The sequence below is a fragment of the Canis aureus genome, chromosome 14 (genome assembly GCF_053574225.1).
Source record: "Canis aureus isolate CA01 chromosome 14, VMU_Caureus_v.1.0, whole genome shotgun sequence".
NCBI lineage: Eukaryota > Metazoa > Chordata > Mammalia > Carnivora > Canidae > Canis > Canis aureus.
In genome coordinates, this window is record NC_135624.1 from 22,797,847 (window position 1) to 22,812,723 (window position 14,877).

At 41.1% G+C, this 14,877-nt stretch overlaps 1 long non-coding RNA gene across 1 annotated transcript in view; it reads right to left on the reverse strand.

The window, feature by feature from the left end:
- LOC144283249 (uncharacterized) overlaps positions 1 to 14,877 on the reverse strand; it is a 62,880-nt gene that overhangs the window by 30,905 nt on the left and 17,098 nt on the right. Inside the window, exon 2 of the long non-coding RNA XR_013351680.1 lies at positions 725 to 829. This is a non-coding gene — a long non-coding RNA (uncharacterized LOC144283249). The remainder of the gene's footprint in view (positions 1 to 724; positions 830 to 14,877) is intronic.

The following is a 14,877-nucleotide window of genomic DNA, read 5'->3' on the forward strand; positions in this document are numbered from 1 at the left end:
TCAAACCAACAGAAGTTAGGGAGAGGCATTTCTGCCCACCCACACAGTCCTCAGAGGAACCAACCTTGCTGACATCTTGATTTTTGACTTCTAGCCTCTGGAGCTGTGAGACAATAACTTTCTGTTGTGTAAGTCACCCAATTTGAAGTATGTTGTTAGAGAAGCCCTCGCAAACTAATATACTTGTAGAAATGGATCTTGATATACAATATTGTCTTATTTACCATATCATTTCTTTGTGAGTCACAACTCATTCTGGTCTCTCTTAGCATCTGTCTGGTTTCAGTAACTCTGTGCCTGATTTTTAAAAAAGATTTATTTATTTATTTATTTATTTATTTATTTGAGAGAGAGGGGCAGGGGAAGGGCAAAGGGAGAGGAATTTTCAAAGAGGCTCCCGACTGAATGTGTAGCCCAACATGGGGCTCCACCCTAGGACTCTGAGATCATGACCTGAACCTAAATCAAGAGTCAGATGCTCAACCAACTGAGCCACCCAAGCATCCCAACAATGCTTGATTTTTTTCCAGTCTAATGACAGTTGAGATTTCAAGTGTCAGCCTTATAAATCCCTCCACACATATGAGTGTACAAGTCTCTGGCTCTGGATAGATGGCCACTATTTTGTAGTTTTTCTTAAACTGCTGAATGTCCAGTAAATGCCAAGCACTGTGCAATGTTTTGGGGGATGCAGAGATTAATAAAGTGAGATGAGGTACATTACCTTGCTTGTTGCTAAAAAAAAAATCCCAGGAAAAAAGCAAATCCAGGACAAAATATGATAGCCATGATTGAAGTACCTGGTGCCAGCTCTTCTTAAAGTGATATGCTAGATCAAAAAGAGTAGGAAAATGTAAATATCAACTCATCAGAGTTAGGCGAAATTATCCATTAAGATCATCAAATGCTGTTTTCTCTGATTCTGTATGCAACAAGCAACGTTTTCCATTTTTAGGAGTTTCCCATACAGACTTCCCCTTAGAGAAGCTTGCCTCATGGCACCATATGATAGATTTGGCTCACTGATAGAAACCGGCTCACTGTTTGCCCCATGCTAAGTCCAGTGCCTGGCTCATACTGTGTACTCATTAAGTATTTGTTGAATTGACTAAATATTATGCATAGTCAATAAATAATGTTACATGCCTACTGTGAGTCAGAAATTGGGCTAAGCACTTTTATATGTTAAAAGTTAAGATTTCTTATAGTAAATTAGCAATTTGCCACTGACTAATCACTGATTTATGGATCCGATTAAGTGGGTTAAAACCCTGAGCATCTTATCATCTCATCACTGTGGATAAATCTAGTTCCTAAATTTGTAAACCCAAGGTCTAGACACTTCTCTAACAGGCCCTTTGAAAAGCAATTGTATTGAAGTCTCCAATTCTGTTATCATTCATTTATTTAGTAAGCTATTAATTTGCTTTTTTCCTCACATTTTCCTTCATTTAATTTTTCTTTCATGCTTTTATCCGACAACAACCCCTTTCACCTATGGTGTGTCAGGAACGAGGCTTGGTACTAAGTGAGGATTCCAAAATAGTAAGACAGACTTGTCCTACAAGAGCTAATAGTCTTTTTAAAGTGACTGCTCGGGGGCACCTGGGTGGCTTAATAGGTTAAGTAGCTGCCTTCAGCTCAGATCATGATTCTAGGGTCCTGAGATCAAGCCCTGCATCGAGGTTCCTTCTCAGTGCTTCTCTCTCTGCTCCCCTCACCCATGCCCCACTCACGCTCTCACTCATTTTTTCTCTCTCAAATAAATAAATAAAATCTTAAAAAAAAAATTAAGTGACTGTTGGGAGTTGCACTTCTTAGCTGTTTTTGTTTTGTTTTGTTTTGTTTTCTGTTTATTTTATTAAGTAGGCTTCACACCCAGCATGGAACCCAATGTGGGGCTTGAACATAATACCCCAAGATCAAGGCCTGAACTGAGATCAAGAGTTAGACCCTTAACAGACCGAGCCACCTAGATGCTACATACCCCTTGGCTATTCTGATGGTAAAATACACTACTCAGGGCCTCTTGCTCCCCACTAAGCCAGTTTCCAGTCCAGAAGAGGCCAATGCCGGAGCCTGGATGCTCCATTCTAGTTGTATCCTTTCCTCTCTCCAAGCCAAATTCCAGGGCTTGGCATCCAAGACTCACAGTAATGGAAGAGGTTCTGGAACTCATTCAATTGCAAAGAATTTTAATGAGGAATTCAGGTCAGGAAGTTTTTTTTTTTTTTTTTGAACCCTAAAAGGGAAATTGTTTGGGCAGCTATTTTGAGGCAAACTCAATCATCCGCTGTTGTGCTGCTCTGTTTTCAGAAGCTATTTAAGACTATATGTCTCCTTTTATAATTGTGAAGATTTCAGATAAGCATTGAGTGCTCCACTATTCAGCTGACCCTATAGTTGTAGCAGGGAGTGCACGAGTGCCCCAGCACTTGAAGAGAGATTGAAGCCAGCCCAGACATATATTTGATGTCGTTTTATAGAAATTCCTAAGTAAAATACTTCTGTATGGTGGCTGTTGTGGATCTAATCCGTGTATCATAGTTAATTTCAGGGTTTTAAGACTGAGGTGAAGTCCAATGGAGCCTGTAAAAATCTTAATCAGTTGGCAAAACCTTGATGATTTAAAATACATACCTTACATCTATGCTTAACTAACATTCATTGAATGTTTATTGCATGTACTAGACATAGACATTAGCTTGATTCATTCTCAAACCAATACACTGAAAAAAATATTGTATCAAATAATCCCATTTGTATTTTTTTATTTTTTTTAAAGATTTTATTTATTAGAGAGAGAGAGCATGAGTGGGGGGAGAGGGGTAAAGGGAGAGGGAGAAGGAGAAGCAGGCTCCCTGCTAAGCAGGGAACCTGGCACAGGGCTGGATCCCAGGACCCTGGGATCATGACCCAAGCTGAAGGTGAACGCTTAACTGACTGAGTCACCCAGGCACCCCCCGCACCCAAATAATCCCCTTTTTATAAACAAGAAAATAGAAGATCAGATAGTTCATGGAACTGACCCAAGTTATGAAAGCTATTGCACGCTGGCATCATGTGTAAATATCATACATATGGTTTCTCCTTTTCACTGCCAATGAAGGCAATGTCCTTCACATTTCCTTGCTTCCTTTTTCAGTGTTCTTCCTCTTTCCCTCCCTGCATCCCTCTATCTTGTTCTCCCTCCCTCTTTCATAGTGCACCCTTTCTTTAATCATCTCTCTATCCTGTTTTGTTTTGTTTTGAGTGTCTACTGTGTGTCAGTGTCTTAGGGTTTAGAGATGCACAGATGGTGGTACAGCCCATGGTGAGGAGCAGAGTGGTTAGGCAAGACTAGATACTTGCTGAGATGTAGGTTGCTTGAGTCTGGCTCCTAGCAGAAAGAAATTTGGGGACAAGAAATAAAAATACTTAGTTGAGGGGATCCCTGGGTGGCTCAGCGTTTTAGTGCCTGCCTTTGGCCCAGGGTGTGATCCTGGAGTCCCGGGATCGAGTCCTGCATTGGGCTCCCTGCATGGGGCCTGCTTCTCCCTCTGCCTGTGTCTCTGCCTCTCTCTCTCTCTCTCTCTCTCTCTCTCTCTCTGTCTCTCATGAATAAATAGATACAATCTTTAAAAAAAAAATACTTAGTTGAATCCACTCACAGTTTTAAGGCTACCTAACAAGTCTACCTTGCATCAGAAGAGGGCCAAGGACAGGGGCTTGGGAAACACTGGCCTTCATGAGGGTTTGTGGAAACTGAGGAGCCTCTGACCGAGTCAGAGGGGAAATGGCTTCAGAAACAAGCAGCACACTGGAAGCTATTTGTGTCATTGAAAGTGTCGTGAAATTCAGCAAGTTTCAGTAATATGGCTGAACTCCCGTGGTTGGAGTCATACATAAATGTCATCATTAGGAGGAACATTATTTCCCAAGTATGCTTCCACATGGAGAGTCATCGGTGTCTTTTTTTATTTTGTTCCTTAGACACTCCACTTGGGGATGGAGGGGTGACACTTTATTGGTGATTATGGAAGAGGAACTGGGCACTGCATAGCTTTCTTGTCTTTGGGAACTGCTTGCCAGGAAAAAAAGCACAATTTCTTGTCTCCTTTGGGCCATGATGTCATCTGAGCAGCAAAAGCCCTGTCGTGAGGGAGAAGGTCTGATGTAGACCAGAGTTGCCTGCAACTGGGTCTGTCCAGTTCTGGGGTTTAGAGTGAGGAAATGCAGTGCAGCTGCATACCTAACATTTCTGCATAAGCTTTATCAGTATTAAATCAGGCATTTTTTCCTTCATTTACCTGATTTTTCTCGGGCTCTCTCTTGGTGGATTCTCACCTTAGGTCAGAAAGAAGGATGATACTATTTGGGGTCCCTTCAACTTCAACAATCATAAAAACATCTCTTCTGATTAACAAGCAACAAAGGCATTTAAAAATATACACAAATATTAAAAAGAACAACTTATTTATGTCTTTGATGGAAAGTAAAAATGAAGAATGTCTAAATATGTTTTGGGGAGCCATGTCTTCCCAGCTGGTTACAGAATCTGAAACTTTTCTTTTACAGAAAGTTAGAAGCTCCCTCCTTCTAACTTTTAAAGATACCACCTTAGTACTTCTCAACGCAAATTTCTACACTCTATGAGAGTTAGGGTTTGAAAGAATAGGATGGCAAGAATCCACCAAATTTAAAAAATAATAACTTATTTAGCATGTTTTAGATGTTAGGAACTATTCTAAGGGCTTTACATATATTCATTTATACAGTCTTCATGACAGTCCCATTTGACAGATGAGGAAACTGAGGCATAGGGAGATTAAGGACTCCCCCAGGTCATAGGGCCTGGGAAGTGCAAAAGTTGGACTCAGCCTTAGTTGATCTGTCACCCACTTTCATGGTGTTCACCACTACTCCTCCACTCCACCCTCTGTGCTATACTGACTTCACCTCTGTCATCATTTCGTTAGGGCAAGACACCACAGCAACAACTCCCCTGAATAAATGCCATAAAACATAAATGTGAGTGGTCAGATAGCCCTTGGCTTAGCCTGTCTGTAAGGCACTTGGTACTTTAAGGCATGTAGCACTAAGTGGGGCACAGGGTGGCTGTGATCAGAAGAAGAGGCAAACAGGAGCATCCACTCCGTCCCAGGCTGTAGGCCAGGGCCTTTACATGGTTGTGCGGTTTTTCCTATGGATGACACAAACTCATCCAGTTGAAAAAGACAGGCTTGAGGACAGGAAGAGGGTTTAAAGACCTGGAGGACTTAACACAAGAGAGAATGGTTCTGTCACAGTGCGGTGTTGAGTTCTAACTTGGCCATGCTAGATTGTAGGTGTGCTTTGGTAAAGTGGCTGACAGTGTGTGTCAGCAAAAGCAGTTGGTACCTAACAGTCTGTAACATGGGAACTGATGCAAGAGGGGGGATAGGCGGATGGGGCTCCCTGTGGCATATACCTCCAGGGAGAGAGACCTCCTGTCTTCACAAAGGTTATTTCTGCACCCATGGCAGCATGCTGACCGCAGCAGCTGCATTGAGCTGGGCCCCTCCCTGGCTCATGGGTTGCATACTTGGAGGCATGTGGCAGCTCACTGGGACGCTTAGGTAGTGAATTTGCCAAGGAAGCCAGATGGAATTCACCCTGAAACAGTGACAGCTGCAGCAACATTGAAATTATCCAGCCACCTGTAACACTGAACAGCTCTCCTCTTTGCAAAACCAGGGCTAAATATTTTGACTGGGGGAGGCCTGCAGAGGAGTGGGAAACCTGGAAGAGGCAAGAAGAAACTTACAATGACAAGGTGAGGGCTGGAATTAGATAGGCTACATTAATTTAAATATTCAAATAGATGGTTTGAAGTTATTTTATAGCCCAAATGGGTGAAGAAGGAAGTGTACACCTATGATTGCATTTACTCCTCAGAATATTCACTGAGGCTCGTATTACTACCTACATTTTGTGGTGAAGAAATTGAGGCTGAGAAAGATTAAGTGACTTGCCCAAGGTCATATGGTTGGCAGGAAGGTGGACACCAGTTGGCCTGTAAAATATGTTTTTACCACAAGATGTAGCGTCTCAAGACCAAAGCATGCATGTGCTAGTTTAAAGAGTACAAGTGCCCATTTTACCAGCATGAGCCATCCACCCCTCTGGGTTATCTGATAACCAGAAGGAGCATGCAGGTTGGCAAGGAGAGCCTATTATTACTGTGTTTTGTAACAAGCATTATTAGGACAGAGAAGGATGACCTAAAATGTGGGATAGGATTGATCCAATGCCTAGGAGCCATTTTTTTTTTATCCTTACCCCTTTTTAGATGCTCAGGCCAAGTCCTGTTAGGCTATCATGGTAAAGGATCTTTTGCATAAAGGCAGTAGCTTGCAGGGACACTGGCTAAGTGTGTTCAGAGACTACCTCAAAGTTGGTTTCAGGGACTACAACAAGCAATGGAATTATCCTAGGCATAGTTTCTGAACCATTCTGTAGTCACTGACTTTTTAAATGCCTACCTCACTATAAACTCCTTTTTGGGAAAAGAGACTGCACATAATCACTCACTTTAGTGTTTGCCAACTTGAATATCTGCAGGAGACAGGCATGTAAGTGAATGAGTGAAGCTAGTTGACACTGGGGAGATCCTGCAACTATGCTGAGCTGGAGCACTCAGGGCCCTTTTATTTTATTTTTATTTATTTATTTATTTATTTATTTATTTATTTATTTATTTTTAAGATTTTATTTATTCACGAGAGACAGAGAGAGAGAGAGAGGGAGAGGCAGAGACACAGGCAGAGGGAGAAGCAGGCTCCATGCAGGATCACGCCCTGGGCTGAAGGCGGTGCTGAACCCCTGAGCCACCTGGGCCGCTCACAGGGGCCTTTTAAATGGGTCAGTCATTACTGAATCATTTCAGTCATTACATTCATTACTAAATGAATTACAGAATCCATTGACTGTGGCTAGTGTTTTCTCATATTCCAAAATTTTTAAAGAGAACTAGAAATCTCAGTTTTCACATGAAATCTTATTCTAAAATGTTAGTTGGACATTATATTAACAACAACAACAACAACAACAACAAAAGGTAGTGGGTGCCTGGGTGACTGACTCAGTTCATGAAACATCTGCCTTGGGCTCAGGTCGTGATCTCAGGGTCCTGAGATCGAGCCCTGTATCAGGCTATGTGCTGGGCATGGAGCCTGGTTAAGATTTTTCTCTCCCCTTGTCCCTCTGCCCTCACCTCAAAAGTAAAAGAAAAATAAATAAAAAATAAAGATGATTAAAAAAAATACTTCTGGGAGCCAGTATTGTGCAAATCAAACTGACCATATGTGTGGCTGGTTCCAGCCTCTTTGTTGCAATCATCACCTTATGCAAATGTTTAGTACTTCATGCACAGCACTGTGTTTCCTTAAGCTGATTGGTTAAGAAATTGGCACTGGAGTGATGGCAGCGTCCTTTAGGTAATCCCTGGAAATGCAATGATAGGTGGGAAGCTTCCTTTCCAGTAGGGATGCTAGCCATATACTAGGAGGGGACCGTCCATCCCAGCCAGGTCCTTGCTTTTGGGGAATTGGAACAGAAGACATAAAGTGAGTTAAGTCATAATAATAGAAGAAGCAGAGCCTGAGATTCCTGGAGAAACCTTAATGGCAGAGCATCCAAATTGGATGCCTGCTGAGAGACTGATCACATGACTTCTGCTGTGTGCAGTGACTTGCTGGAGCTAATGTTTTCTGAATGAACGCCAAGCTTTTGTTAAAGCCCCATTTTATCTTTACAATAAAGCCTACTGGCAAGGTAAACCTAAGTTTGTCTAGGAATCCTGTTATTTCAGAGGTGCTGGTCAAGGCAGGAATCTAGTCTGATATGTGCATTTGTTTGTTGTGGACCTCACCTTCTTCTTCACACTGGTGGACACGGCCACCATATGCCTCTGTACCTCCTACTGACTGGATAATGGGGGGATACTCAGGCCAAGTTGAGCCAAACCTTTTCTATATCTTGTGAGTTTGAAATTACGTTTCAAACCCCTCCCTGGATGATCTCGTCAGCAATGGCAAGGGTGACAGGTGTCTGTATTTTATTACCAAATTGTTTTACCTACAATGACTGATGCTTGGGAGGTGATATGTGTTCAGAACTTGAGGCTCTTCTGTGGGATGGCTGTTTCCAGTAATGATCAATAATGCAGTTTGCTAGACTTATCAGAGGTGGCTTCTGCTTCCATTTCTAGCCTCATCATTCACCAATCTCCCTCATACTCTCTCTACATCAGGCATTTTAGATTTCTTTCACAGATGACTGTGATCGGTGTTGCCTCAGGGCCTTTGCATGTGCTATTCTTGCTTCCTGGTGAGTAATTAGCTTTTATACCACCTTTCAGCTCTCAGATCAAATGTCACTTCTTCAGAGAGATCTATTCTTAGGCTTTAAATTAGATCAGAGACCTGCTATTCTCCCTCCCCTGTCATTTTACACTCTTGTGGCCCTACACACTTTAATTGTTCCTTCGTAACAATTAGCTCACTATGGCCCTCCATTATGGCTTTTCTTCCTGAAGTTTTTTCTTGCCACAAAAGTAGTTAAAAGCACTGCTCTAGGATGGCATTTTTTGAATTCATATCCTGGTTCTACTATTTAGTAAGTATGTGAATTTGAGCATGTCTCAGTTTGATCACCTATGAAATGAGGATCATAATAGTAACCAGGATATTTCCTCTAGTTTCACTTGGGGTAACCACTGAGTTTGAGTGGTCTTCCCAACTTCTTATGTGCCTTCAATTTATACTTGTGGGAAACTTTTTTTTTTTTTTGCAATAGCAAATTAAATTTAATTTTAAAAAACCTTGATTAAATAAAAAAACTTTTCTGACAGTATTTCTTTCTGCTATTTAGGCAACAGAAAGGAGGAGCTGAGCTTATTGTTTCAAGAAAATGATGGTACATCAGAAGGAGAAACAGAATCTTTCCTTGATTTTTGTATTTTGAAACTGTCCTTATTCCAAGGGTATCTGGGCATGTGTGGAACAGACTATCCCAGATCTTTGGGGGAGAATATGAATAAGGAAAGAGGTATGAACAGCTCTATTGAGTTCCTGTGGCCTGTGTGGCACAGGTACACAGAACAACCCCAAGTGCTTAGGAAGTTAGCCAGGAGAAAGACTATGGTGGAGAATGGGGCTGACATACCCCAAAGGCGAATGAATCAGTGCTTGGAGACCAAGGGAGATGCCTGTGTGGTTAACAACCTGAACCTAGTACCCTCACCCCAACAATGTCTGTGTACTCCATAAACTTCCCCCAAATTACAGGTAACCCCTTCCAAAGGAGAGGGACCCACCAAAACCTTAATATTAAACCTCCAGTAAAGAGGGAACCAGCAATAGAAATAAAGTTCCGAAATTAAAACAAACATTTCTCACACATATGAACTTGGAGATTATGTATTTTCTAAAGAAAATATATAACGAGGTTGTTGTGGCACCATTTGATAAGGAACATGTCCTTTTTGCTGTCGTTCACAAGAGCCACTTCAGAGGTAACCAGGCCATATAGCCGTTTGAGCTCAAGCACCCCTCCATGGATGATCTCGTCAACAATGGCAAGGGTGACAGGTGTCTGTACCTTATTAACAGTAATGACAACTCTGGCAAGGAAAGCCACTTGGGACCACTTTCCTGGAAGACTGACTGGGTTTGTGGCAGGCACTTAAGGATTTATGAACTCCTTAGAGATAGGGTAGCCTTGGCCATGAGGCTTTGGGGAGAGAGGCAGTACATTTAAGTAGATTAAGTTTCATAATATAGAGTCCCATCAGATGCTCTGATTAATTTCATATGGGATTTACTTAGCATTTTTTTTTTAGGAGAGCATTGTTAGAGATTTGGCATTGCATGTGAAGGTTGGGGGCGGAATTTGAAGCACGGCTGGGTGCCCATCAGGTGTAGGTTTCAAAACATGGGGTTGGGTGCAGAGTGTAGAAATTTTAATTTAATCTTTGCTGCATTAATGGATTGAGGATGGTGAGATTTCTGGTCTTCTAGGTGAGGCCAGATGGCAGCTGAATCTTTTAGGTCACATTTTCAGAGGAACACATAAAATAGAAAGCAATCAAGAAAATAAAACTATATTATCTGAGAGGTGGGCTGAGGGATCTGGGAATATTTACCCAAAAGAAAGAAGGCTTCAGGTGACAGGACTCCCAGCTTTAAATATTCAAAAGCCTGTCACTGGGAAGAGGGATTACACTTACTCAGGAAGGCCCCAGGCCAGAGCTAGGATCAGCAGCTAGGAATTAACAGAAAGACAACTTTTAATTCACTACAGAGCAGACAACTCAAATAGAGATGTCTGAGGATTCAGTGGGCTGAGTTTATGATCAAACAAGGAATTCAAGCCTAGATTGGCAGAAACATTATAGAGAAGAGGAGGTGCAGTATAGTAGTTAAGACTCAGAGGTGGAACTGGGTTCCAGTCCTGGCCACATACCCAACATAGAGCATGTAGAAAATTGCTTCATTTTTCTGCTTTTCTTTAATAATCTTTAAATGATGGTAATAATATCTACTGCCCAACTGTTGGCAAGGATCAACTTAAATAGTTAGCTTTAGTCTCTAGTTATCTAGAGAGCAGATTGGTGTATGTGAACGTTGTATGGCATTTCCCTCCTAACCTAAAGATCTGATTCCCATGGCTTTGGTAGAGACAGCTTGAAAGAATGAGTTATGCTTTTGCATTCCTTAGGTACTCCCCAGTATTTTGAAAGGAGCATAAAAGCGTTTGAGAGTGCTCCAGTTTCTCATGAAATTGTTTGTTTCAGTGTGGTTTTCACCAGGCAAAAATTCAGTTTATGGGGCACCTGGGTGACTTAGTTAAGTGTCTGCCTTCAGGTCAGGTCATGATCCCAGGTTCCTGGGACTGAGCTCCCTGATCAGCCGGGAGTCTGCTTCTTCCTCTCCCGCTCCCCCTGCTGTGTTCTCTCTCTGTCAAATAATACATAAATAAATAAATACATACATACATACATACATACATACATAAATACATAAATAAATAAAATCTTTTTAAAAATCCAGTTTATAACAGGTGGAAGATATTTGGCACCCATTCGAGTGCCACCCAAGGCTGCAAAATGCTCCTCACTTTGCTTGTGCAGAATGAGGTATGAGGAAATTTTGCCAAGGAGTTGAAAAAGACAGAGAAGGATGAGCAATCAAAATCTGTTCCCTTGGTTAATAGCATGATTTGATTGTGTTTACATATCAGACTTGTGTTTGGGGACCTCTGAGCCTCTGTGCACATTTATCAAATTGCAAACAGCACCACTTATGCACGGCTTGTGATAAAGCACTACCACACTGCTGAATAGCTCTCCCAGTAGAAGATGATTATTTCCCAAGATAAAAGCTGGTTACCTGATGCCAAAGCAATTCATCAATTCAATGACAAAAAAAAAAAAAAAAAAAAAAAAAAAATCAGACAAACCACTCTTTTGGTGTAGTGTAAGGTGAACAATTGGTTGATTGACTGGGATTTGGCTGCAAACATAGCCAAAGTAAACCTAAAACAGCGTGAGGCATACATGGGAAATTTTCATTATAATGTAATTGTTTCTGCTAAACTTTCTTTATGGTTTCCAATTTGCTCCCAAGTTAACTCTGGGGGTCGAAGTTAAGTGGTCACATCATCATTAAGGGTAATGTGTTTGTTTGCTAATGGGAATTGGTTTCTAATTTCCAGTTTGATGGCACTTTGGAGTCTTAATGATAACTTATATGGGGGGAGGTTTGGTTTGCAAAGGAAGAAACTCTATCCTGATACCAGTACACTGCCAAGGAAACATCTCAAAACCTAAAAGGAACTGCTGTTTGAGTTTTGTTTTTCTATCCACAAATAAAGTAGAGTAGAATAGCCCTGGGCTTTGAAGTCAGAGAACTCGCTCATTTGCTCATTTATTCAGCATATTTTCATTGAACTCCTTTTAGATCAGGCTCTGGGAATCCAACAACAGACTGACAAAGCTACTTGTTCCCATAGACATTACAATTTAATAAGACAGTGAAGGTGGAGGGGCCAGACAAACATACAAACATTCTTCAAATCCTGGCTTTTGTATTTTCTGCTTTTGTGAATTAGGGTAAGTTATTAATTTAACTTAATAGTAATATATGGCCCGGGGTTCAGCAAATGATCATTTTCTTGCCTTCCCTACTTCCTACCCTACAGGGTCCAAGAAAAGGAATAGTACTTCTCCGTTTTGGTTGATGCCTTTATTGGAGCCACAAAAATGAAGATCTTGTGATCCTTATGAACTATAGGTAGATTCAGGATGAATTAGCTTATTGTCTAATGCTCCTCTGAGGGTCTGCCTTTTAAATCCCAGAGCTAATCAATCTCTTTTCTTCTCTCCATTTTGCCTTGCCAAAGGGAATACTTCCAGATGAACCACTTTCAACCCATAAATGTTATTTTACAAAGCCTACAGCAAATAGCTTGGCTGACTGCAGATTTATTCTAACTTTTACTGAGTCACCACCAATTAAGGTCTTTTTAAAAAGCTGTGAAGGGCAGTGGTCCTTATAATCACTTCCCAGAAGGTAGAGGTTGTTTTGGAGGTGCTGTTGGGATGGCTGTGTGGTTGCCTTGTTAGAGAACAGAATGTAGAAGAAATGGTGAATTCATTGATAGGAAAACAGATACCATTCTTTTTTGTTGTTTACTTCTTCTTAGGTGTTTTCGTTTAATTCCAGTGTAGCTAACATATGGTATTATATTAGTTTCAGGTGTACAATATAGTGATTCAACAATTCTATCCATTACTCAGTGTGATCATGATAAGTGTACTTTTTCTGAGAGAGAGCTTGGAGTGGAGAAGCAGGGGGAGAAGGAGAGAGAGAGAATCTTAAGCAGACTCCTTGCCTAGCGCAGAACCTGACTGGGGCTTGATCTCATGACCCTGAGATCATGACCTGAGCCAAAATCAAGAGTCAGATGTTAACCACCCAGGTGCCCCATGATAAATGTACTTTTTAATCCCCATCATTCTTAATTAATAATTACATCTTATGTGTAAACATAATTTATAATGGATAAAAATATAGCCTATAATGCTGTTTCTCAAATAAAATGTAGAGTTCCAAACAATTGAATTGAAACAAATAATTGTACCTCATATAACTGATTAGAAAGTTGCAGAAATGAGCATGATATGATATGAATTAAATATTCCCTTTCCACTCTCCCTCTACCCTTCCCTTGTTCGAGGTACTTATAATTTATATTTCATCCTTAGTATAGATTTCATGTGAGGTACCAAAATCTTTTCTCCTTGAAAACTGAATAACTCTATATTATGTGGTAGAAAAAAAATATTTTAAAATATTAACGAGACTCCCACTCTCCCCAGAAGATGCGTGTATTGCTTTGGTACCTATCAATCTAGCTCTTTAGTTGTGCTAATTGGGAAAAAAAATGCCAAAAGGAAGTCTGGAAAAGCCTGAAAAATATAAGAAGAATTTTCACTGAAAAAGGCAGAGAGTTATTGGCAGGAGGGGACAAAAAGAAATCCAGAAAGGATGAGGGAACTAGAAGACAGACAGCCTCTTGAGAGAGATCTTGAGAGCTTGGAGGTGAGTTGGAAAAGGTTTTGTGGGTAGCTGCCACAGATGAGATACAGAGAGAGAGTGATGAAGGAAAGAAAGGCTTTTTGGAAGTTTGGCTCTGCATTATAAATGTATATATTCTTGACCTTCTAGAATAATATAGTAAAGATGTAAATTACATTCCAATTATTGTGGCTGTTGGGTAGATATTTTTTCTTTTCTTTTTCTTTTTCTTCCTGCATGCAGTAGTAGGGAGAATTGGGGCCTCAGTATGGCTTTATAGTTTAACTTTGAATAAACCATTTAAGCCATTCTGGCATCTTTGTGCCTGAGATCTCCCTGTTTCTCTAGGCATCTTTAAGATTTTTCTTAGTGTTGGGAAGAAATAGTTGAAAATCCAAGGGCTTTGAAGTTGGATGATTCTGGGTTTAAATCCTAATTTCTCACTTGCTAGCTGTGTCTCCTCAGGCAAGTTCTATCACCCGTATAAGCTACAGTTTCCTCATCTAATCATATGTGGTTAAGACAGCCTACCCTATGGAACTATTATGATCACTGAAATGACAGGGCATCTAGCAAAGATCTTGAACGGATTGGTCTTCATTAGTCTGAGTCCCTTTAGGAAACAGATGATCCATTCAAATTAAGAAAGTTTGAGGAACGTGTAATAGAAATATATTTTTTTTAAATGTATATGAGAGGTGTTAAGAAAACCACAAAAGAGGGGATCCCTGGGTGGCGCAGCAGTTTGGCGTCTGCCTTTGGCCCAGGGCACGATCCTGGAGACCCGGGATCGAATCCCACGTCGGGCTCCCGGTGCATGGAGCCTGCTTCTCCCTCTGCCTGTGTCTCTGCCTCTCTCTCTCTCTCTCTCTCTCTCTGTGTAACTATCATAAAAAAAAAAAAAAAAAAATTTAAAAAAAAAAAAAAATAAAAATAAAAAAAAAGAAAACCACAAAAGATAGTGTAAAACTCTGGGGCTACCACCTTCAGGCCTGAAGGTCTGAGTAGGAGCAGTGTTTCCTGGGACCTGGAGAAGATTGTGTACAGAGAGAGCTATCAGAGAGGTACTGAGACCTATGGAGAGATGTTGCCTTCCCATAGCAACCTGGGTAGTGGTGGCAGTGGTGGTGGCCCTGGAGGGGTGGGGGGATGGAAGATGAATCTTGAAGCTTCCCTCCATTCCTTCTTTTCTCCCTCTGCTTTCTCCAGGGCCCTCTATTGGTCAAGCAACTTGAAGCCATTTGGTAAAGGAGTCAACCAAGGTCACAGGAGGTAA